This window comes from Jaculus jaculus, chromosome 2 (assembly GCF_020740685.1).
Source record: "Jaculus jaculus isolate mJacJac1 chromosome 2, mJacJac1.mat.Y.cur, whole genome shotgun sequence".
Lineage (NCBI taxonomy): Eukaryota > Metazoa > Chordata > Mammalia > Rodentia > Dipodidae > Jaculus > Jaculus jaculus.
Window position 1 is genome coordinate 205,031,716 of NC_059103.1, and position 25,700 is coordinate 205,057,415.

The window sequence follows — 25,700 nt, forward strand, 5'->3', positions numbered from 1 at the left end:
GGTGCAGACCCTCCCCCTCTGCTGAGAGGCTCAGTCTAGGGAGCTCTAGGAGGGTAGGGCTGATGAGACACCTGGAGGAGAGAAATTCATGCTGCATAAATGAATGAACCAAGCCAAGGCAGCCAGCCATAGGTACCCCAAGATAAGCCCCTAGCCCAGTTTAGAGTTGAGAAAAAAGCACATAAATGAACTTAAAGGAAGAGTCATTTCTAATTTACATTCTGTCATGTGAAAAGTAGTGATTGGAGCCAGGCATGGTGGCACACACCTTTAATCCCAGCACTTGGGAGGCAGAGATAGGATTGCCGTGATTTCGAGGCCACCCTGAGATGACATAGTAAATTCCAGGTCAGCCTGAGCTAGAGTGAAACCCTACTTCAAGGAAAAAAAAAAGTAGTGATTGGTCTGGGGACGTAGCTCCGTTGGTCAAGTGCATGCGTAACATGCGTGAGACCCTGGCTCTAATTCCCAGTACTGCAAAAAGAAAAATAAAGTGATTGACTTCCTCCGTGTGCCAGGAGGAAGCCCCTCATCTTGGTGGTGGTTTAAAAGGCCAGGGGAAGGGTCCTATGGAGACACTGTATGCTGGGAACTGTAGTCAGCGGGCGGGTCCTGGGAAGTGCTGCATATGACGGAATGTGGAGGGCTCCTGGGAAGCCAGGGCAGGAGAGGGGAGGGTGCAGGCCACTGAGGGGAGACCTAGTTAAGGTTGGCGCAGCCCCTCCAGCTGCTGCTCAGAGGCAAGACCCCTTCTGCCATGGATTTAGTGAGATGGTCCGGAGGCTGCGGCTGGGGCTCCTTCCCCTGAAACTCACTGTAGTAGACAGGATTGGGAGGTGCGTGTTCTGTGGCCTTCCACACTGGGACACTGAACTCCGTGGCTTTCGCTCCAACCCCCTTCCTGTGTCATCCATGTAAACATCCTGTCCCCATCAGCAGCTCCCAGTAGACTGTTTACAGTCACCACGCAATGCGGTTTCAGAGCCAGACCAGTCCTTTGGACAAACCTGGCTTCCCTGGGTCTCTCATCCTGCCACTGTGCATTGAAACTGCTCTCAGGTCTTTCTCCTCCTCCTCAGCTCTACCTCCTTGCCACCACCCACAGGCTGCTCTGCTTCCTAAGCTGCCATGGCCCACCCTGGGGAGGAACCAGGGGGCCTGTGTTGGTTAGTATTCCCTCAGGGCCCGGCACAGCCACAGCTCTGTTTCTCCGGCCCTGGGTAAATACATTCCTTCTCATCTGCCTGGCTTGGCAGGGGCCTCCTTGCCTGTGATGGTCTCACATCCAAATGTGGGGCTCAGCTGGGCTGCCTGGGGAGCCCTGAGCCTCCCCACTCTGTTTCTTCTCCACACGCCAGCCCAGGTCAGGTCAGAGGCAGCAGAGAGGAAGGAGAAACTCAATGCATAAATACTCTGTCTGTGTGTGTGTGTGTGTGCAAGCATGCACGCTCAGGTGTTTGAACCTAGGACCTCAGGAATCCTACACATGTGCTCTACCACTGAGCTGTACATACCCTGCTCTGTACATCAGCACCATTTGAGCCTTTATTTGTATCACATTTGCTGTTGTGCCATTGACCCCAAGCAAGGCCAACGCCAAGCTCAGATTTCAAGGGTGGAGAGCTCGACTCCATCCAGTCTCAGGCGAGGCAGAGGTGCTGGATGTACAGGTGGCCTCTTTCTGGTCACTGCCCTGGCCCTGTTGGGCCAGTTTGCTCATGGATGCTCTTCAGACCGTAGTGGCCCGTCCGTGACATGGGGATCGTGTCATCACATCACATCGCCGCAATGATGTCAGGAGAAAGTGCGTGGGACACTCATTTCTGGTCTTGGGGCCCTGGGTGAGAACTCCGCTGAGGCTCTGCTGTTGTCCTCACTGTCTGAGGAATCTTCACTTTCGTAGTGACATGTATCACATTCGTTTTTGGCCCTTGGAAATTCTTTCCCCTAGCCTTACTTTTTTTTCTTTTTTGGAATGAGTGTGTGGTATGTGTGGTGTGTGCAGGCATGTGGTCAGGGGAGAAGAATATCAGGTGTCCTTCCCTGTCGGTTCATCTGCTTGTTTGTTTGACATGGACACTGTCTAACTGACCCTGGAAGCTGCTGTGTTTGGTCAGACTGGCTGGCTTGCCAGCCAGCACTGGAGTTACAAGCCTGCATGGCCCTACCCAGTTGCTTATATAGATTCTAGGGAATAAAATTCAAGTGGTCTGTCTGGAGAGATGGCTTTAGCGGTTAAGTGCTTGCCTGTGAAGCCTAAGGACTCCGGTTTGAGGTTCGATTCCCCAGGACGCATGTTATCCAGATGTACAAGGGGGCGCACACATCTGGAGTTGGTCTGCAGTGGCTGGAGGCCTTGGCGCGTCCATTCTCTCTCTTTCTCTATCTGCCTCTTTCTCTATCTGTTGATCTCAAAGAAATAAATGAAAACTGAACAAAAAAATTCAAGTGGTCTCAGGCTCTCATGCTTGTGCAGCAAGCATTTTTACTTGCTGAGACATTTCCCTGCTATTTTTCAAGCCTTTTGGGCTTACAAAAATGGCATCTTGGGTTGGAGAGCTGGCACAACAGTTAAGACACTTGCCTACAAAACCCAAGGACCCTGTGGCCTGGTTCAGTTCTCCAGTTCCTGTGTAAAGCCAGATGTCCAAGGTGGTGCTTCATCTGAAGTTCGTTCATTGCAGTGGCTAGAGGCCCTGGCCCACCCATTCTTTCTTTCTCTCTCTGTCTCTCTGTCTGCCTCTCTCAAATACATAATAAAAAAATAAGTATTTTTTAAATGGCATCACATTTATACCTTGTTCAGGTAGTGGCTAAGTTAATTACCCCAACACACACACCACTCCTCTATTATTTCACATTCTTTTTATTTATACTGACTCGGTCACTTCCTCCTTAGTTCTCCCAAGTGTCCCCCACATCCTGTGTTCCATCGCCTTGAGACTCCTGAGTGCATGTTTCTGCCCTGCGGAGAGTGAGGGGCAGAGGAGGTGCCTGTGCAGCAGGAACGTCCGGGTGAGGGAGTGGACAGCTGGCAGGATGCCTTGTCATCATCCTGAGTCATCTGGGCAAAGGGGTGGTGGATGGGGTGAGTGTTAGAGCCAGCGTGTGTTGTCTGTCTTTCATCCTCAGGTCTGACCTTCCCGAATTGGCAATGGCGCCAAGAGGCAGTGGTCCCCTGCAGGGCCAGTGGTGAGCGCGGCGCGGCGCGGCTCGGAGCAGTAGGGCAGGACCATCTGGGTGAGGGCAGAGGTGGACAGTGGCTCAGCCCCCGGAGGTGAGTGACTAACAACCCCCACGCGAGGGAGGCAATGTGCTGTCTTTTCCAGACTCTTCTGTTACTTAGGCTGTGGGACTGAGTGGGGGAGGAGAGGTGTTTCGTCTTCTCCAGATCGTCCCTGAATTACACAGCGGGTGGAGTTGCTCTCTTTTCCTGTAGCACGGAGGGCTCTGCAGGACGAGGTGTGCCCCTGGAAGGGACACTGTCCTGCTGAGGCTCCCGGGGGCGTCGCTCTTTCTCCTGAGACAGAGCTTTGGGTTCTTGTGACAACTGGTGAGTAGACCCTGGGATGGGAGCGTCCTTCAGTGGCAAGTGTGTCATCCCAGGGAAGGCCTGGCCTGACCGCTGCTGTGTTGTGAAGCATGTGTGAAGCCAGGAGACAGATCCGACGAGCCACTTGCTTTGTGCGCCCTCCATGCACATCTGAAGCTGGCCCGGGCTTTCTGGGGGATCGCCCTTTCCCCACCAGCTTCTGTGCCTCTCTGGGGAGCGTGTGGTCCTGGGTGTGCACATGGCCCCTCCACGCCCTGAGCGTGGTGCTAGGCAGTGTGTGCGTGGGGGGGGGTGGTGTAGGGCAAATGCACATGGGTACACACCCATGTGCACACAGACGTTTACATACCCACTAATACTTGTCCACAGCATCTAGATTATTCCTAAAGTGGCCTGTGCACACATGGCATCTACAGTGTTCACACCTATGCCAGAACTTTCCTGAAATTATGGTTATGGCATTCTTGACTGAACACCGTTCCAACTACCACATTTACTAAAATGTGATTTGGGCCCTGTCTTAGACCCTTTATTTTCTGTTACTATTGATGTCAACATGTAACAGGGTTTTGAGGGTTCAGCAAAAGTTTGTGAACTCTAGACTCTGTTATTTGTTTAAATCTTGTTTTAACAAAGAATTGAAATAAACAGACAGAGAAGGATAGAGTGTAAACTATTACATTTATTCAGGGGAGTTCAATGGAAGGAGTGAGCTGAATGCTCCCTAAGTCCTCATGTGGGAAGCTGAGCACGGGCATAGAGGCAGAGGTGACAGGATTCTTTTGTTTGTTTGTTTTTCAGGTAGGGAAATTAGGAAAAAGCCAGAGCTTAAAAAACTAAAAAGTAGAGGCTGGGGAAATGGCTCAGCTTTCAAGGCACTTGCCTGCAAAGCCTAATGACCAGGCTCAATTCCCTAGTGGCCATGTAGAGCCAGATGCACAAAGTGGTGCATGCACCTGGAGTTCATTTGCAGTGGTTAAAGGCTCTGGTGTGCTCATTTTTCCCTCTTTGTTTCTCGCCTTGAACATAAATAAATAAATATTTTTAAAACACACACACACACACACAAAAACTAAAAGGTAATAAGGGAGTAGAAAAAAATATACCTGTTAGGTCAAGATAGGCTTCCCAAAATGTAGTCACCAAAGACAGCAGGATGAAGACAGACGCAAGGAAGTGGGTCATCCACATTCTTCAAGAAACCACCCAGCCTTTATCCTTTCCTTGCCTAACAATGCCCGCCCCCCCTCCCATGATTTCCTGCCTCCTTATCTTGTAAGTCACCTGCTCACTGTTCTGGTGTCACACCCTGGCTATCTTAACCCTGGCTATCTTAAATCTCCCCTAAAGAAGCCTTTTTTTTTTTTTTTTTTATTTTTTTTATTTTTCGAGGTAGGGTCTCACTATGGCCCAGGCTGACCTGGAATTCACTATGTAGTCTCAGGGTGGTCTCAGACTCATGGTGATCCTCCTACCTCAGCCTCCTGGATGCTGAGATTAAAGCATGCACCATGACACTGGCTAGAAACCTTTTTTGTTTTTAATTCAATTTTCCCTTCCTCACCTTCCCCCAACTGAAGAGCACTGAAAAGCCCACTGTCCGGAATCTCAGGTCGGCTGTGCTCCGCTCTCGCGAGTCAGTCCTGGCAGCCTGTGCTTTTCCCGAAGGAAAGCTTTCCTCTTTGCCTCCGAGTGGTTTGCCTGGTCTTGGTCACTCCTGACCCTTACAATATCCTTGCCAGAGTTGGAAAGACATGGCCCTACTTGTATTGGGACCCCTGAGATTCAGGCTTGGAAAGACGAGCAACCAAAAAGAAGAGGAAAGGGAGGAAGCTGCTCCCACCCAAGGCCTTTATAATTTTTTTTAAATTTATTTGACAGAGAATGGCTGTGCTAGGACTCCATTATGTGCCCCTGGCTTACGTGGATCCTGGGGAATCAAGCCGGAGTCTTTGACTTTGTAGGCAAACACCCTAACCGCTAAGCCATCTCTCCACTCCTATTTACGGTTGTATTATAGTGTGCTTAACCCTCAGGCTCAGGTGAGTTAGAGAGCGCTGATGGGTCTGGGCTCGGGAAGAGGCTAGCACACCTGAATAGGGGGCGAGAGAGAGCTACTTGGATGGGACTGGATCACAGGCTGAGTCCCAGTTCTGTTGAAACAGGTGGTGTGACATCTTGTTTGGTTCCCTCTTTGGGCCATCTTCTGACCCGGAACCTGAAAATAAAGCTACTTGGCTAATTCCCTCCCAAACCCAGAGGCCAAGTACAGATGAGGAAACTGAGACCCTGAGAAGCTGACAAAATGGTGACAGATCATGCAGTCAGGAAAGGGGCCACTCACCGTGGGCACCTGTCGGAGTGCTGCCTGAGCGGAAGGTCCAGGAGCTCCTCACACACACAGGACGAAAAGCAGAACAGACCATGGGTGTCTTGGGTACGTTTTTTTTTTTTTGTTTTTTTTTTTTGCTCTGTCGAGGTAGGGTCTTGTTCTAGCCCAGGCTGACCTGGAATTCACTATGCAGTCTCACGGTGGTACTCAAACAGTGATCCTGCTCCCTCTGCCTGGGATTACATGCGTATGCCACCACGCCCGGCTTTGGGTACTTTTCTTTTTGACACTGTGACTCAATACCCATGTCTCAGTTACCCTCTTATTGCTGGGACATGGGAGGTCAGGGTTTGTTTTGGCTTATGTCTCAAGGGGGCATTTCATTTTGGCAGGGGCAGGCCACAGCAGACATCTTGTCTCAAGTGGCTGGGTCTGAACACTTACTGACTGGGCTGGATTCATCATCCACAAGATCTGGGCTGGTGGGATGGCTTAGTGATTAAGGTACTTGTCTGTGAAGCCAAAGGATGCAGGCTCAGTTCCTGAGGACCCACGTAAGCCAGATGCACATGGTGGTGCATGCGTCTAGAGTTCATTTGCAAAGGTCTCATTCTTGCTGTCTTTCTCTCTCATTAAAAAACAAAAACAAAAACAAAACTCGCCATCTGCCCCAAGTGACGCACCCCCAGCAAGGCCCCGCCTCCCAAAGCCTCCACCAGCTGGCGGCACCAAGTAGACGTCTTAATCTTAATGAACATTCAAACCACCACAACCTGACAAGAGCCACTTAAGGGAGGGCAGATTTATTTTGGCTGCCAGGCTAGGGGGTTACAATCCACCCTGCTTCCAGCTGTGGAAGCAGGAGCTTGCTCCCATTTTCACAGTTGGGCAGATCAGAAAAGAGAGAGAGAGGGAGAAAAACCCACGAGGCTCCTATCCCATGACCCACATCCATAAAAGTTCCCTAGCTTCCCCAAATAGCACCACCAGCTGGAGACGTGAGACTAAAGGAGGACATTTCCCAACCACACCATAACCGAGGGCGTGTTCATTACGAGGCTTCCTGGGCCCTGGCCCTGGTGATGGCAAGCTAGTGGACTGTTGGTGGGCACCTTCGCTCACACCCAGCTCTGTGGCCCCGTCCTGTAAGAGGAAGTGCACACATACCCGGCACAGTATGCCAGTGCACGTGTGAAGGCAAGGGACACCCAGCGCTGGCTGTGCTGGGCACGTGGCCTGAGCTCAGGGCGGGTGTGGAACTTCAGAACGGAGCCTCTGCCGAGCTCGTGGTGGGCGCTTGTCCTGGAGCTTCCTTGGAAAAGTTGCACTGGCAGAAGACCTTAATTTCAATGCATTTGCATCCCCTGCTCCCAGCAGAATACACTTGGAAAATGCCAGCTTCCCTCATGGGTCCACAAGTGTTTGTGAGCTCTTGGAGATCCTGATGGTATTCTAGCCCAAAGTCTGGGGGGTTCACATCCTAGCCAGGGGTGAGGAAGGACAAGAGAGGTAGGTATATGAATGGCAGGTTGTGGAGCGGGGGGAGGGCAGAGACACAGCATGTGTGGGCACCACAGGCCCAATGCCAGGTTTCCGCAGAGCCTGACCTAACTGCTGATGAGCGAGAGGGGAGTGCGGAGGTGAAGGTGGCAGGGGACTGTTGATCACAAGTCAGGCCCCCGGTGTATTTCCTTCCTCCCAGCGGTGCTGTGGCCCTGCAGAGAGCCAGGCCTCAGAGTTATCTCCTCTCCGAACAGCAGACCTTGTCATCAGCCTGAACAGCAATAGCCTGCAGGCCAGGCACGGGAACCTGAGATAAGAAGGCATCCTGGCTGTCCTCAGATACAAACCTGCCTAGCCAGCCAGCCAGCGGGAGATGCTGGAGAATCCCTTACTGATACTCATGGAAAGGAGAGCAGTGGTCTCCCAGAGTGGGGCCCCATCTCCCTGGAAGAGGGGAGACACAGAGGGAGGGAACAGGCCTGGCTACTGCTGTTCCTCTGTTTTATGGAACAGAGGCGGAGAGTGTTTAAGTAACTTACCCACAGGCCATGAGTAGGCGGATAGTGTGTTTCCTAAGCCTGGCTCAGTAGCTATGCTCCTTCTCCATATCCTTGCTCCTAATTTTTTTGTTATTATTATTATTATTATTATTATTATTATTATTTTAGAATGAGTGAGAGAGACAGAGAGAATTGGTATGCCAGGGCCTCAGCCACAGCAATTGAACATCATACACTTGTACCATTTGTTATTATTATTTTATTTTAGAGCAAGCGAGAGAGGCGTGCCAGGGCCTCAGCCCTTGCAATCGAACATCATACACTTGTACCACCTAGTGGGCATGTGCGACCTTGTCTTGTCTCACCTTTGTGCATCTGGAGAGTAGAACATGGGTCCTCAGCCTTCACAGGCAAGGAGCTGAACCACTAAGCCATCCGTCCAGCTCCTTGTTCTTAATTTTTTCATGAAAGTTTCTTCTATCCCGCAGACACCTGGAAGGGGTCAGGAGCAGGAGTACGGTTAAGCATAGTGCAGCCTAGAATGAACTGAGTTTGTGTTGAGTCTGTGCAGTTTTTCCCCAGGACGCTGGAGTTCTCTGAGTGTGGGTTGCAAAAGGGGAAAGCCCACTTGTGACCACAGAGAGGAAGACTGAGGGCTGGCAGTACTGCTCCCCGCGTTCAGTCTTACACACCTCTGTTGTATTGTTAGGACAGGCTCACTCACTCACACACCATTCATTCAACAGGTTTGTAGTGAGCTGTGTCATGGTCCTTATCCTGAGAACCCAGTGGCCAAGGACAGGAGCTTGGAGTTTGCACTTAGGATGTCCATTGTCCACCCACTATGAGCTCTCAGCATTTCCTGTCCTTTCCCTCCTGTGCCAGCTGCACTCCTGGCAGCCTCCACTGGGACCCCAGTGTCCTCAGGACCCATCCTGCCCTCTGCCTTCTGCCTATTGGCAGAGCATACCCGAGCACCCACAGGTCTCCGGGCGGGCTCCAGAGTGTGGGCTCTTGCCAGCTGCCCGCTAGAGGCTTTGCAGGTATCTCCTTATCCTCCGTCCATCTGGACAAGCCCACAGCCGACGGCAGGCAGGCCCTCTCCACGCCCTCAAAGGGCCGGCTTGGTCCCCAGCCATCCCGAGGGAGGAGGCGAGGCCCTGGGGACTGGCTGATCCCGCTGCCTGCTGGCCGTGTGACCTTTTCCTTCCAAACCTTGTTTCTTGGTGACCTGAGGCCCTCCCCGCCCCAAAGGGAGATGGATTTGCAAGCTATAGAGGGTTTAAGAGAATGAGCTTGGGGGTCAGGAAACTTGGCTTGCCCCACTGCCTGCTTTGTTCCAGCCCTGGGAGTTTAGCTGGTGTTTCACTTGAGACTGTCTAGGGGTTCTGGGTTGGTTTTCTCTGCCAGTTCAGGAATTGAGAGGCAGGAAAGTATTTTTTAAATTATTTATTTATTTTAGAAAGAACAAAAGGCAGAGAGAGAGAGAATATGGGCCCACTATGGCCTTCGACAACTGCAAACAAACTCCAGACGCATGGACCACCTTGTGTGTCTGGTGTATGTGGATAGGGGGAATTGAACTTGAGTCCTTTGGCTTTGCAGGCAAGTGCCTTAACCTCTAAGCCATCTCTCCAGCCCAGGAAAGTATTTTAAAAAGAATAAATTTTATTTCTTTAGAGTAGGAGAAAAAGAAAAGAGAGAATAAGCAAACTCCTCACAGATGAGGAGGCTTCCAGAGCTGTAAAAAAAACCCCATAGTTTCTGTGGGAATTGAATGTCACTAAGAGGAGAAGGCCTATCTGTCCAGTGTGTGATTGGTTGGTTTGGTTGAAGGTGAGAGGCGCTGATTGGTTTATAGCGTATCCAGTACTATCCAGAAGCTCATCAGGTCTGCTCACCAAGGTGAAAACTCCTCCAGGCCAGGAGGGAGGAGAACCTGTTGCCTCCTTTCCCCATCTTGTATTAATTATCAAGGTCTGTTACTAATCTACCCAACCCAGAAAGCTGTCTCCTGCGGTATTTCACACTTTTCTGAGATCCGTGGGTAATAGGGGGCCAGCGATGTCCACCTGCTCGCATTGTGACCTGTAGCAAATGCTGAGTAAAGAACTGACTGTTACCGTTGATCCTGAGCCACTACGGTGGGCATGGCGAGCTGTAAGGACGGGAGTCAGGCCTCCCTGGCAGCTCCCAGTGCTGCGGGCGCACCAGAGACTTCCTTATGAAGAAGGGAAGTACACATTTCCAGCCCGCCCCTGTGGCCAGGGCCAGGATTAGAGGAAGAAAGGGCCATGGGAGGGGACGTGGAAATTTCCTGTGTGCTTCTAGAAACCTACCCCATAGGCAGAGTCCTTCAGAAATGACTAATCTTTTCTTCTGGTCTTGTCCAGCTGATAAAGTGTTTGAACATTCACAGATTTTACAGATAACCTTAGCTGCAAAGGCTTCTCATTTTATTTATTTATTTGAGAGAGGGAAAGAGGGAGGGAGGGAGTGGGAGTGAGAGAGAGAGAGAGAGGGAGGGAGGGAGAGAATGGGCTCCCCAGGACCTTCAGGAGCTGTAAACGAACTCCAGATGTATGTACCACCTTGTGCATCTGGCCTACTTGGGTATTGGGGAATCCAACCAAGGTCCTTTGGCTTTGCAGGCAAGTGCCTCCTTTCCCTGGCCACATCCCTGATAGCCCTGGGACAGAACCCAAGTTCTATGCAGGAAGGACCAGGACCGCTGTGAACCAGACACTGCCAGGGCTCCATTCTTAGGCAGCTGTCACCTCATCCCAGAGCAAGGGCCTGTGAAGCACTGTGTCACCCTGGGTGGGGTACCAGTTCCACCTTATCTACAAAGGACAGACTAGGTAATGGCAGGGGTAGCCTGAATAAATTAATATTCATAAAAATGCTTAGAGGCATGGTTGTTGCAATTCTGTCTAGTGGCCAGTTTTATATACAGAGCTTGTAAGTGTACATTTATGCAAAACACTGCTCTTGCCCCAGAAGGAACAAGACATTATTTATTCTGTACCAAATATGAGTGACTGGGCTGGCTACATGGACTCAGCTTGCCCCAAATGACATGAGTGAATTAATTACCCCCGGGGAAATGGTAACATGAACAACTTTGTATAGTCTTGAACAATCAAGTCATAAACCACTTTTTAGTGGAGACCATAGGTAGGTCGGTTACAGCAAACCTGGGAAGTCTCTGAGATGGGTGTCTGATATATGTGTATTTTTTTTTTCCCACTTGGGGTTGTGGAAGCTAATGGTCTGTTAATGTGGCCCAAGGTTTGGCTTGAAGTTAAAAGGTATTAGTTCAGTTATAGAGGTAGGCATTACAGGCATTTGTCTATGAAGGGGGACTAAAGATTATTTTGGCTTTGCTCCATTCCAACTCTCACTATCACTGGAACATATATATATACATATACATTCTATATCTCTATCTATCTATCTATCTATCTATCTATCTATCTATCTATCTATATAATGATTTATTTATTAGAGAGAGAAAGGCAGACAGAGAGAGAGAGAATGGGCATGCCAGGGCCTCCAGCCATTGCAAACAAACTCCAGACACGTGTGCCCCTTTGGGTCCCAGGGAATCGGAGCCAGGGTCCTTAGGCTTCCCAGGCAAACGCCTTAACCGCTAAACTGAGCCATTTCCCCAGCCCCTCTCACTGGGGTTCTTATCACTCACCAGTTTGCAGAATCTTCAGCAGAGGTGTGGCTTTTTCGGGGAACCTGAGTTCACAGTGGGGGGGGGGTGGGGGGACTGCAGTGACTAGAGATGGAGGTACTTCCTGTCTTCCATGCCTCAGGGACCTGGTGCCCTTGGGGTTTGCCTGTGTCTTTTCCACCTGGAGGGCTGTTCCTCCTCCTGATTAATCTCACTTGTCCTTCCTTCTTCAAAATTCAGCACACATGCTTCCCCTCTCATTTCCATCTTAGTCAGAGTTCTTCTCTCAGCGCCTCTTAGCCCCTGCTGTCCCCCTGTCACCTGCCTGGTACACTGGACAACTGTTGATGGCCATGGGCAGAAGCCAGGCTGGTGCTTCACCCATGCAGATGCGGAGCCCTCACCTGCTTCTGCATTTCCAACATACTGGAATCTGCAGTCGAAGCCCAGCAGTCTTCCTCTGGTCTCAGCCTCCAGGGCCAGCCCAGCTGCTGGACCCAAACCACAGCCACAGGCAAAGGCAATGTGCTGGGCAGGTGGGGGCTGGGCAGAGCTGGGGGCGTGCTTCCCTCTTCAACTTCTAAGTCCCTAGCCAGCCCAAGACACCTCGTCTGATCTGTGTCCCCAGTTCTGGAGAGCCTTTGTGACTCGGGCCCCTCTCCTGTGTTGCTCACGGTTCCTTCTGAGTGCTGGCCAGAGCAGACAGTACATCAGTGCGCCTCTCTCAGTTAAGCACACACGCTCGAGCAAGCCTGCTGCCCTTGCTGAAACCAGTGGCCAGACAAGCAGGAGGAATGAGAAGGGTCGTGGGGGTTGGGGGAGAGGGGAAGCAAGCCTGCCTGCCTGGGATCCATTTGGCCAGTGTTGGTGCTGTCCCACACGTCCAAGAGGCTGTTCGGGGCAGACACGTCACCATGTTGCTCAATGGCCTTTGTGTAAACACTTTCCCCAGGCACTAAAGTTATCCTCTGTGCTTGAAGGGGGGTTGGGCGGAGGTGGGGGTGAGAACAGGAAAGGATTGGGGAGCTGGGGACACAGACTTGTTTTTCTCTTCATCAAGCAGAATGGGATTAATTGGCTTGCTGTTCTTAGCACCTTCACAGATAGGGACTCCCCCACTTGGAGCCTCCTGAGGGACGGGGGGGGGGGGGGGGGGGCTTCTTGCCATCAAATCCCTTGCTGGAACAAGTGTTTCTGGGATTGCCCTGAGCAATCATTGCACTGTGTGGTTGTGTAAAGATCCAGCAAATGGATTGGAAGTTGTGGTCCCCCCTGTATTGTTCTGTGAATATAATCAGTGTGTACATCTTCTTTATCCCTGTCACGTGGCCTGCACTATCTAAGGACACTTCCCTTCATATAAACCGTGTCCCTGGGGCAAGACCCAGGAGAGAGAGACTGGGACTGCTTGGAGGTGAGGGTTCTTGGCACCTGTTGGTCACCGTGACCTCGCTATGGATGGAAGCCAGGAAGGAAGATTAGAGGACAGGAGCTGGAAGATGATCCCTGTGACACTGGGAGAGGGCCGGGGCAAAGGCCAAGAGCTCCCACAGTCACTGTGGGATCGTGTGACAGGCACGTGGATCTCCTTTCCATGGGGCCCGGGTCCTGGAGCAACAGGAGCCTTGGAGACTGGCCGGGCGTGGTGGCACACGCACTCAGGAAGCAGAAGTGGTAGGATCTCCACAAGTTTGAGGCCACCCTGAGACTACATAGTGAATTCCAGGTCAACCTGAGCTAGAGTGAGACCCTACCTCGAAAAACCAAAAAAAAGAAAACAAGGAGCAGGAAGTGGGATCAGTATCCCTTGATGCAAGGGAGTGACTGCTGGAGCCTCCCGTTTCTTGAGGACTAATGGGATTAACGCAGCAGCTCGGCTTGTGGGTTTACACTGGAGTTGAGGCCCATCTGTCTCAGGTCAGCTTGAAACCTTGGGCCGTTGGCATCCTACTGGGCAAAAGCAGCACATGCAGTCCTTCTGTCACTTTGGGTGTCTGCCATATCTGCAGACCCTTTGTGCCTTCCTCCCAGGGTGCCACAAATAGGAATTCTGCAGAACCTGGGACTTAGGGAATTCTTAGTGTCTTCGGGCCTTGAAGGGATGGACTGACCACATTCCAGGGAGATTCAGGGTCTAGCGGAATCCAGTAGCCCTGGCTGCACTGAATCCACCCAAGGGCAGAGACAAGCTCATCTATAGCAGAAAGGTCAGCTGAGTCACAGTGGCCCTGTCGACACCTCCGCCCTTCCTCAGTCTCTGAGAGGTCTGTATGAAAGCCTGTGGGGATGGGCAGGTGAGGAGATGGGTACTGAAGGTGTCCTCACACACCCGCGTGGGGGCATGCACATTGAACCTCGTCCCAGCCCCAGGAAGATTCAGGAGGTTTGTAGGTGAGGTCCAAAAGGTGTTCTTTACTGAGGAAAGGCAGTTTTCAGGTCTGCTGGTCACAGAGCGCTCCTCCACACGGTGACAGGAGCTCTCGTACGTGCTTTAGCTCTCCTGATACACATCATGTTACGAAACATTGAAGAATTCTTAATTATTTTTTTTGTCATTTCCAAATAACAACTCTCTATTGTATAGTGACATTAGCAGCATTTTATTTTATTTCATTTTCTTGGGGCAAGGCTGACCTGGAATTCAAGATGACCCTCCTACCTGAGCCTCCCTCGTGCTGGGACAAAGGACATGACGTACCATGCCCAGCATCAGGAGCCTTTTAATGAAAACTACTTAATCTAAATGAAAATCAAATCAGTGAGAAAGTGGTGTTTGCAGCTTTCCACACCCCTTCAATGCTTGGCTTGAGGGACAATGGAGTTCCTGTTGCTGCACCTGAGTCTGGGCGTAGGAAGGCAGAGGAAGTCACAGCGTTAGGATGAACGTGGCTCTCATACTGTGGCCTCCTCCTCAGGACTTCTTGGCCCACTAGAAGCACTTGCTGGAACAAAACTCTAGTTTCCTCTCCTGCCCCCTTCAGCCTTCCTTCCCCCCTCTACTCCGTCTGTTCCAGGGCTGCAGTTGGAAGCCCAAGGTCAGGTCAGCTGCCTAGGGGTCTGTGATGGAGGGGCTGCTCCTGGTCCGTGTGTGGTGAGTGCATGAAGCATTTGCCGTTTAACTTCCCTGTGTCTTTTTCATCCTTTGTAAAAGGGGATGATCGTACCTACTTAGAGGATTATTACAGGTCAAAGGCATCAGTAGTGTAAACTCCTATAGCCGGACACATAGGAAATGCCTACGTCATGGATGTGTTTCTACAGACGCACATATACGTGCATTTGATATGTTTACTGTATTCATATACATGTAAATACTATGTTTGTTAATATGCGTATGTCCACACAAAATATGTAGCTCTCTTATCAAACAGAATAAGAAATAGATTATTTTGGAGCCAAATATAAGTGGCTATGGCCTAAGAACACAGATTCAAATTGCCCTAATATCATATTTCCATGTGGTAACAATTTCATGAAATTTTAATAGTTAAAGAGTAAAAGAAAGCCATTGAAGAGGGCATTTAGAAAATATACTGGTGGAACCCCCGGTAAGTGGGAGAGATCTCTGCTGCATCTTTCAGGTTGGTTGGGGGCCTTCTTCATACATTTCAACAGGATTTATTTAGGTCACAGGATATTAGGTCAGATCCAGAGTGGATGCTAATAGGCCATCACAGGGGCTCAGGTAGCCCAAGGTAATTTGACTGGACCTGAGACATTCTAACCTCTCCACACTGAAATTCGAATCAGCTGATGAGTCTTCTGGACATTCGAAGTAGGTGTGGCTGCTTTCCGGAAACTTCCATTCACACACATCAGTTACGTTCATACTGTGTGTATGGATGCACAGACACTACATGTACTAAGGCAAATTTTAAAACCCCAGAGGTCGCCCTGGCAAAGGTTACCCATTCCATGGCACTTCTGAGCTTCAGACTGCTGAGGAACCTGTTCTTAAAGCCACGTCCTGTCAACACTCGCGGGCTGAAGGACACTGGGGCCCTGTGTTCAGGAGGCTGCACGAAGCGCACTCACACATGTGAGGGCACGGATGAGACCTGGCTTGCGACAGCCCCCTGTTCTCCCGGAGCTCCTGTCGAGGCTGCTGCCAGCTCTTGACTGCAGTCCACTGTTTGCTGGCGAAGCAAGTGATTTCCCTCAGCACCTGTCTGGGCACCCCAGGAAGTCAGACTCAGGCCCTTGGAGTGGAGAGCATTTTCCCAGCCTTCTCAGCCTGGACGCCCCCCGGGTGAGCTGTGGGAAGGTACGGGTCTCCACCTCAGGCAGTGCACTGGGGCTTGTTAAGGAAGCCCGAGGAAGGTCCCCAGAGGCCATTGGCAAGATCCTCAAGTGACATTTCTGCTGAAGATGATAATTGTGTGTCGGTGCGGAGATTGGAGGGGAAAGAGGTTTGGGGAGTGCTGACCCTTGGCGCGATGGGAGTGACTGAACCCCGTAAAGAAAGCTACGCAAAGCGCCAGAGGCCTGGGTGCAAGGGGTGTGGACACCAGGGAGAGCAGCTGCGGGGCAGGGGAGCACACCAGCGGGGCACGGGCGCCTGGGGGAGGCCCATGGTGAACAGTGCTCTGGGGTTTCACAGGAAGGTGGAGCCGATGGGTATGGTCAAGAGCAGCAGGGGCTGAGTGTGTCAAAGTGACCATGGTGGCCTTCGGTGACCCTATACTTCCAACGGCACCGTGTCCCTCATCATGCCTCAGTGACATCTTGATGCCTTCTGAGTCCATACTGGACTGGGATCCCCCTTCCCTTGGTCCCATGTGTCCCTCCAGTCTGTATGTCTGTCCTTCTGCACACGGGCCTCCTCACCGCCAGCTGCCGTCCCCCATCGGCAGGCCGTTCCTGGTGGGGACAGGTCGGGGGGTCCTGATTTTCATGACCTCCTTCCTGTCTTCACACAGGAGCAGTCCTGTCTTTCAGTCCACAGGACATTCTCAAGTGTACCCTCGCCTGGGACACTTGTACTCTGTCACCAAATACAACCACTTCTCTCTTCATAAGAACCCCTTCTGCCATTTGCCTATTATATTCCCCCACGAGATCCCAGATTCCACACCCACTCTACCCACATCACCCTGCAGAGACTTAGGAAGCCATACCTCGGTACCTCTGCTAGGCAGCTTGAGGGCCCAGCAGTACAAAGTTGGGTCCCTAGCTGTTGCAATCACGTTTACATTGCTGGTAGAAATCACCCGACCAAGAGCAGCTTTGGGGGAAAAAAAGGTTTATTTTGGCTTACAGACTCGAGAGGATGCTCCACAATGGCAGGGGAAAACGATGGCTTGAGCAGAGGGTGGACATCACCTCCTGGCCAGCATCAGGTGGACAACAGGAACAGGAGCGTGTGCCAAGCACTGGCATGGGAAACTGGCTATAACACCCATAAGCCCATCCCCAATCTACACCACATCTAGGAGGCTTTAATTTCCAATGCCATCAGCTGGGGAACCTAGCAACCAGAATACCTAAGTTCATGGGGAACACCTGAATCAAGCCACCACAGAGGCCTTGCCTGCCCAGTGCCCAGCATGTTTCCTGTGGTCCCACATCAGCCTCTGCAGACCCCTGGAAGGCATTACTCACTAATTCCTCAGTTTCCTTGCCCTTTGCATAGACTGGCCCTTCGTCCCTTGTCCCTTCACCTACAAGTAACTCACTGGCCCTGCATAGCTCACTGGAAAAGCAGCTGGTCCCACGCCCTGACTCACTGATGGTCTTACTGGGCCACACTGGCCTGAGGGGTTCTGACCCCCTGAAGACGTGTGGGCCCCTGGGTGGAGATAATGAATGTGGTATAGGTATTGAGTGTGATGGAGCCAATTTCTCATGTGCCAGTGTGACACAGGAACTTGGGGTGTTTTGAGAGCCTTCCTTGGCTCCTTGTGTAACCTAGGAGTTAGGTGCTGGGCTGTCATGACATTCACACAGAATTTCCACTGAGTCAGTGACCTCCAGGCTCTTTTGTTACGAACTCACTCAAAGAACCAAACTCTACACAGCAGAGGGTTTGTTTAGGGAGATTTTATTCTGGGGGTTATAGATCTTAAAGCACTTACAAGAAGCCATGAGGAGTGAACAGAGAGCTCATGCCCTTGAGAAGGCAGGAGCGGGGTTCCTGGAAGTGAGGAAGCCCCCTTTCGACTCCCAGGACTCAGTCTCCTAAGTCCTGAAGGCGGGCTGAGCTAACCAACCCCACACCAAGTTTCTATGTAGGGGATCAAGTTTAATCCTTCAAGGAATCCAGAAAAGGGAATTATTCTAGGAAACTCCTTTCTAAGGATGCCCTCCGGTTGCTTTTTTAAAGGAGAAACTTACCTAGGGGAGTTCTTTCCAGGGAGGGACTCAGGTTGAGCAGAAGCCACATGCTTCTGGGACTTCTAGCCAAGTGCCAGGACGGGCTCCAGGACATCCCCCGTTTTCACTGTGGGGGCTCTGTCCCCCCAAACTGCCTCAGAGGTCGTCTTGAACTTGAGCTCTTGAAGCCCAGAGCAGGGACGGCAAGTGGTTGCCGCAAAGGACCATACAGTCACCACGTAGGGTTTTGCCCGCCAGACTGGCTGCTGGTTACTCAGCTCTGCCACGGTGGCACATAGTTGGCAGCTGTGGCAGCATGTGGCTGTGGTTGTTTACTGGCCACTTGTCTACAGACACGGTTGGGGGGGGGGCGGGTTCAGCCCACGGACACCCTTTTGTTGAGCTCCGGGCCTGACTTCTTCCAGGCCATAGGGAAAGGCAGCTTGTGTGACCCCTGTGGTCTAGTGACGGGAGGGTCTTCCAGGGTGCAGGTGGACCTGCTGCCAGCTCTGCTGCCTAAGCCCCTACCGGAGAGCCTGCTCAGTCTGCTGCCCTTCCGCCTCCCCCAGCTGTGTGAATGGGTCAGTGAGCCACTGGATGGCTAAAGTGTGGGCACCAACCCCAGCAGGAAGGCTAGGGAGGGGCAGGGCATGATCTTTGGAACCTGCAGTTCAAGCCCCTCCTCACATTTGCTATTCTGGAGTGGTTTAAGGAGCTGTGATAAGGGTGGACCCGGTGCCCTGGTTTGGCTGGATAGGAAGGTTCAAGCTCAGCCTGCCATCCTCTGACGTCTGGGAATGGCCCCAGTTTCAAGTGCTAAGTCCCTAGCCTTGCCTTGGGTTGACTGTTAACTTCTCCAGGCAGTTGAGACGGGGCTAAGGAACAGGAAGTGGGCAGTGTTCATGCGAGATTTCCCATGGCCAGCGTTTCCTGCTTGTCACGTGCCAGCCTGGCTACATGGAAGGCTCTGCAAACACCCTGTCATCACTTTGTCATGGGAACCTATGTTGTTTGGATCCTTGTTTTTCCACAGGGCAAACTGAGTCATAGAAAAGTTACCTGCTTGAGGTTACCCAGCAGCTGAGGGCAAGCCATGATTTGAACCCAGCAGTCTCATGCCAAAGTCCTTGCTCATATTGGCACAGTAATGTGCAAAGGAAGGGATTCAGAGGCACAGGGACACCTCCACACCCTTACTCCAGATGGGAAGAGCACTGCCTGGAGGTGGGCAAACAGGCAGCATCTGCCTTCTTCCCCTCTGTCCACCTCTACCCATAGTCCCACAGTGAAGCACCTATCACCCCATCCTGGGCTAAACTACAAGAGAGGGCAATACAAGTGTCCACCTTGGTTAGCTTGGCTGGGCCCCTGAGACTAGAATGAGGCCCGTCAATATCAAGTCTGCACTCAGGTGGGTTTGGGCAAGTCTCTTGCCTCTCTGACCCGCCGTTTGCTCATCTGGTCACTGGGGAGACAGGGCCAGGTTGTCCAAGTTGTCCTGAGAGCTGAGCACGTGATGGTTTTGTGCGCCACATGGCAAAGCCCCGGCCTTCCACACACATAGCTTCCTGCCCCTCCCCGCATTCCGTCTCCGAGCTGGCCCCATGCTCACCGTGCTCTAAGAAACTGACAGGCCCACCTACCACGCCAAGCCATACAGTGCTGAGTGCCCACTCGGATGCCAACTGTGTAAACTATGAGTCCAGAAAACCACCCCGGGCTGTCTGTACCCAGAGCTGGGCTGCTGGCTTCCTCATGCCATGCTGGGTAGCCCCCGCTGCCCGCAGCTGGAAATTCTCCCTGTTCCATGCTGACTTGTATCTTATAATCCTACAGCATCAGCCCCCTGGCCCTTGGTGGTGGCGTCTAGGGAGGCAGGCATCTGGGTAAAGAGGAAGACATGGCCGGCTGAAGCAAGCCTTGTGTCAGACAATCCACGTGAGGGGCCCTGGTGAGTGCGTGCGGAGGCCTCTGGATGGCTGGGGAGCCTCAGGGGGGGCTTCATGGGCTCTGTCCACCTTCTTGGCTCCTCTTCTACATCAATCTGCAGGCCTGGCTTAGAATGAGTACTGAGGTATAGTGAGACTGTCTTGTCCTGAGAAGGGGCTGGGTCTGTCTGTCTTGTTTGCAGAGGGGCCTCCTCAATTAAAAGCTTCTCCAAGTACAGACTTTCCCTGGGGTCCTAGGCCAACCTTCCAATTCAAGGCTACCTTTGTAAGAGCTGAGGAAGCAGGGTGTCCACTTACCTGCCAAATGCTAATGCCACCTGTGGGCAAAAGTGTTCTCTGGTGGTCCTAAGTCTGTGTCCAGGCTCCACGTGCACGAAGCTGCCATCCTGAGCCACTGTCCTCCCGCCCCAGGGACGAGCATGAGCCAGAGAACAGATGGCTTCTTGTCATAGCCTCTTCACCCCACGTGACCAGGACCATTCCTTGTGACAGACACACCCTGGTATTTCTAGAGTGCCATCTTTCTTTAATTTAAGATAAATTTGTTGGTCATGTTTTTCAATCAGAAATGTACTCTAGGATTGCAGAAGGAGATTCAGAAAGGCGCAGAAAACAGAAAAGTCCATGAAAAATAGGCACCCTAATTCCCACAGAGCCACCCTTTTGGAAACTGCCTGTCTGTCTTAATGTGTCAGGTCATTTTGTTTCTCTGGAATTGTGACTCAGCAATGTTATCTTCTTTCCTCCCCAATAAAACTGGAGCCGATATTTCTCAGTGCTGTTGTCCAGCTGATAACAGATTGCCAGACCTTCCGTAGGATGACTTACCTATTGTACCCTAACCGCTAAGCCATCTCTCCAGTCCCCATGACTTACCTGTTGTATCTGGTACTTTCTTTTTTATTAATATTTTATTTATTTATTTATTTGAGAGAGAGAGAAAGAGGCGGCAAGGGGGGGGGCACACCAGGGCCTCCATCCACTGCAAAGGACCTCCAGTTGGATGTGCTCTCTTGAGCATCTAGCTTATGTGGGTCCTGGAGAATTGAACCAGGGTCCTTTGGCTTTGCAGACAAAGGCCTTAACCACTAAGCCATCTCTCCAGCCCAGGTAATTTCTTTTCTATATGTTTTTTCAAATTTTTATTAGCAACTCCATTATTATGAAAAATACCTCATGGTAATACCGTCCGTCCCTCCCCCTTTACTCACTTTACCCCTTTGAAACTCCATTCTCCATCATACCCCCTCCCCATCTCAATCAGTCTCTCTTTTATTTTGATGTCATGATCTTTTCCTCCTCTTATGATGGTCTTGTGTAGGTAGTGTCAGGCACTGTGAGGTCTTGGGTATCCAGGCCATTTTGTGTCTGGAGGGAGCAGGTTGTAAGGAGTCCTACCCTTCCTTTGGCTCTTACATTCTTTTTGCCACCTCTTCCGCATTAGACCCCGAGCCTTGGAAGGTATAATAGAGATATTACAGTACTGGGCACTCTGGTCACTTCTTTCCAGCACCATGATACCTTCTGAGTCATCCCAATGTCACTGCCATCTGAAAAGAGAAGATTCTATACCAAAAGTGAGAGTAGCATTAATAAAAGGGTATGAACATTAAGAGAAGTGCTTACTGCAGCCCAGGTACTTTTTATTGCTAGGACAAAACCCCCAACTAGAAGCTCTTTGGGGAAGAAAGTTTCTTTTGGCTTACGCCTTACAGTTTAAAAGAGAAGTTCATTGTGGCGGGGAAAATACGGCGTCAGGAGGAAGTCTGCTAGTGTGTAATCCAGAAAACTCCTCACAGTCAAGACCAGAAGTTTGTCTCTTGAGTGATTCCAAATCTTGTCAGGTTGCTAACCAGAGATCAACCATCACACTTTCCTAAAGACTTCTGTTTGTTTATTTGAGACAGAGTCTCATGCAGCCCTAGTGGACTTGAGCTCTCCAAATAACCAAGTCTGCCTTGAACTCCTGACCCCCCCCCCCAAGTGCTGGGCTGAGAGACACACACTTCACCCTGTCCTAATGACGTCCCTAACGTGGGTACACAAGCATTCTGGTTCTTCTGGTAAAAATAGAATGCTGATAAACATCTCTGGGCACAAGGCTGGCTGAACGTTGAGCCAGTTCCTGGAATAGGTTCCTAGGAGGGGGATCCTGGACTGGAAGCAAAGTTTGCTGAAGCTTTCCACCTGTGACGGAGTGTCCTTTTGCACTGTGGTGGAGCAGAGCTAGTGGGGACCAAGTCTTGGCAGGGACTTTCTGCTGAACAGGGTCAAAACTCAGGTGGCCCTGGTGCCGCAAAGGCAAGCCCGGGCTGGGACCCAGCATTCCGTATTGGTGACTCGGCGGGCGGTCAGTCGCGAGAGTCCAGGGGGTCTGGTTCAGATTTCCTCCAGAGCTGGGGTGAGGTAGAGCCCCGAGTAGCCACAAGTGTCCGGGACTATATTAGTCAGGGTTCCCGAGAGGAACAGAACCAGTAGAATGAATTGTATTAAAAGGGAATTTATTGGATTAGTTTATGGCAGTCAAACAATAGCAGGTTGTAAGCCTGAGAATCTGGGAACCCGGTAGCTGCTCAGTCCACAAAGCTGGATGCCTCAGCCGTCCCAGTCCAGCACTGAAGGCCTGGAGGTGTCCTGGAGAGACGCTGCTCCTCAGTCCACGCTGCTTTCCAGTCCACACTGGAAAACAGCAAGCCGGCAGCCAGGTGGGAGGAGAGGAGAAGACCTTCCTTCCCAGACCTTCTTTTGATAAAGCCCCCGCCTATAGGGGCCGCCCACTCTGGGGAAAGGGCTCACCCTGGGGGAAGGATTCCTCCTTTAGTCAATCCTTCCTGGAAGCAACCTCAGAGACCCACTTATGAGGAATGTCTGTGGATTCCTAAACAGATCAAGTTGACACAAACTTCACCATCGCAAGGACTAAAAGTTTCCCTGCTGTCTCAGTAGGGTCCGCCCCCAGCAAGGTAGGATTCCCTGCAGAATTTACGCTGAATAATGGCTGCACGCAGACAGCCAGCCCCTCCAGCACTCTTCATTCATTCCTTCTTCCCAGCCACAGAGACATTCAGCCTGTCTTGCTTTTTTGGCTGCATCCTGTGTCCTCCACCTCAGTTCTATTTGTGACCAGGCATGTTCCTGATGTGACTCCCCACCCTACCGGGACATCAGCTGCTCCATGCCAGGTACTCAATACAGACAGATGGACGGACGTAGGATGAGTATGCTGAGCTGTAAAGCTGCTCTCCTGGCTCCTCAGACCCCACAGTTAGTAGTAACAAGTACTGAGCTCATTCTTTTTCTGAGCTCTGCTGGCGTGCCTTATATTGTCACCTCAGGAACCATGACGGAAAGGCTTGATTGTTTGATAGTTTGGGGAGCTCTGGTATTTTCCTAGGTTGGGGATTTCCCTGGGGTTTGTTAACACGAGGAATGGTGGCACTCTGCCGTTAGTAGGACTGGCTGCTCGCGGCTGGGCGTCGCTGGCATCCTTGTAGATTCACGTCACCAGGCTGATGAGGGTCAAAGGATGTCTCCGAATATCTTCGCATCTCTATCTGAGGGAGGACTCTGTGTCTGCCCTATCTTTAGCCTCGCCCCTTGGCTTCCCTCCCAGCCCACTGTGGGCTTGCTTCTCTTCTGGACCTTGGCATTGGGGCTAGACAGACCCAATTTAGCTGCTCTGGTAGCGTGTCCGGCCGAGGTCATGAGGTGCCCCTAGCTCTGGGATGAAAGGCTCTCCAGTCTCAGCCAAGGACCTCAACCTCTCTGAGCTTCAGGTCTTTACAGGTAAACTGGGGATTTTTTTGGGGGGGGATGGAAAGAGAGGGTACAGGGTTTCAAAGTAGGATCTCACTCTAGCCCTGGCTGACCTGGAATTCACTATGTAGTCTAGACTGGCCTCAAACTCACAGCCATCCTCCTGCTCCTGCCTCCCGAGTGCTGGGATTAAAGGTGTGCAGTGGAGTGAGGATTTTAAAAGCACCAGTTGGGAGGGTTTTCATGAGGACCAGGAGGTGTATTTGACACAGAACACAGCTGAGGCAGGTGGGAGCTCCTGGTGGGGCTTGGGGGCCCCAGGGGCAGGGCTGGCCTGGAATCTTTGTTTATAGCTTCCAGTGGGCAAGAAGACAGACCTGCAAGGCGTCATCCAGTGCTCCTGGAGGAAATGATGGGTTGGTCTGGATGCCCCCCCCCTCCCGCCCAACTCCCATCCAGCCCTGAAATTCCACAATCAGGAAATTACTGGGGAGAGAGCTTCCCTGGCAAGATCCTTCCCAGAGTTTACCAACGAGGTCTTTATTGCTGCACATGGTCATTATGGGAGGCCGAGCTCTGGGTGTGCCTCTCTGCTGTCTGTGTGCCTGAGACGCTGGTGTCTCCACAGTGGCGGGCAGGGTGCTCCTCCTAGCGCCTGGGTGCCTGACAGATGGCCAGGCAGGGGTTCAAGAATGTGAGGGGCGGCTGTCCCATGTCACCGCGCCAAACATCTGCAGGGGCCACACAGGCAGTACAAGGGGTGACAGGTCTGGGTGAGACAAGAGGGAGTGGTGGAGTCTGGGGTGAACTGAGAAACCCTGCAGACACTGGTCATGCATGGGGTTAGCCACCGTTTAGTTCAGGAGGTAGCCAGGGCTAAGGGGCAGCCCAGGGCCTGGAATGCATGTGAAACATCAAATTCTTCCCACAACTTCATAGTTTTGTCTGTTGCTTCTCAGCACCTGCAAAAGGTAACATTTCCATGACTCTGACTTAGTGTCCCCAGTAAATAATGCATGGGGAAACTGAGGCTCAGAACGGAGGGATCTGCCAGGGAATAACCAACCCCGCGTCCCAGTCTGGCTGTGAGAAGATCAGAGGACAGGCATCTGCTCAGTGTCACACAGCTGATCCTGCAGTGTCCAGAGGCCCCTGGGGGCTTCTGGGCTCTATCCTGGGAAGTGTCCAGCCGCCATGTTGCCAAAAATGTCCCTGTAATGGATTCAATAGAAGGCTAACCAGGAGCTCGGCACAGGGTGAATTCTCAGTGCTGCCAGCCGGAAGGGAATAGCTCATAGCGGGGAGTCATCAAGGGGCCGCCTGTGCTCACTGAGCCCTCATGCTGCTGACAGCAACTGGGGCCTCCTCGGAGGGCTTTACCCAGGCTCCGGGTGGGATGCTGGAGATTAAGGAGGCCCGCGCTGCCTTGTGCGCGCACTCTGCCCTGGCAGCCAGCGCTTCTGCTGAGCACTTTAGATCCCATTTGAGAAAGTCTTGGGTTATTTGTGGCATTCAGCCATGGCCAGGACTTGGGGATAAAGTTCCAGAGGCTGAAGGCTGGTCACCTCCTGCTCCTTCCCTTCCTGTCCCCTGTTCTTTTGCCACTGAGGTTTGTGGTGACGGCACACGCCCAGGCGTCCTCCCACCAAGTCCAGCAGGGAAAGGATTTGCCTTCACCATGCCATCAGAGCCTAACCAGAGCTTTGCGGCAAAACCTTGGCTCCAGTAGCCCCATCAAGGTAGGCTCAGCACCTGTTCCGGTACACCAGTTCAAAAGACATCTTGATGGTGAGAGAGGGCATTTAATAATTGTATCCTGGGAAGGAGCATAGAAGCGGGTCCAGGGGCCCCAAGTTGGTTATCTCTAAGGTTCTAATTCCAGCTTTAGTTTACATTGCATAAGAATTAGGCCAGGACAAGAGATGCACCCCTTTAAGCAGTCCTAACTGATGTGCGCTCCAGCCTGTTGCTGTCCCAGCTCAGGTCCTGCCAGGCAGATGCTAATCTGTCATCACTGTCATTGCCCAAGGGACCAGTCTGGATCCTACAAGATGGTCTGCTTCTGGATGTAGTTCCCCCACCATCAATCGTGGTTCTCATATGGAGATTGGCT

At 51.7% G+C, this 25,700-nt stretch overlaps 1 protein-coding gene across 2 annotated transcripts in view; it reads left to right on the top strand.

Annotated features, from left to right (window-relative positions):
- The window catches only part of St3gal1 (ST3 beta-galactoside alpha-2,3-sialyltransferase 1), a 92,618-nt gene that overhangs the window by 18,080 nt on the left and 48,838 nt on the right, over nucleotides 1-25,700 (top strand). For both annotated transcript variants that reach the window (XM_045142957.1, XM_004656179.2), the window contains exon 2: nucleotides 3,133-3,277. The gene's annotated coding sequence lies outside the window, so the exon portion shown is untranslated. The remainder of the gene's footprint in view (nucleotides 1-3,132; nucleotides 3,278-25,700) is intronic.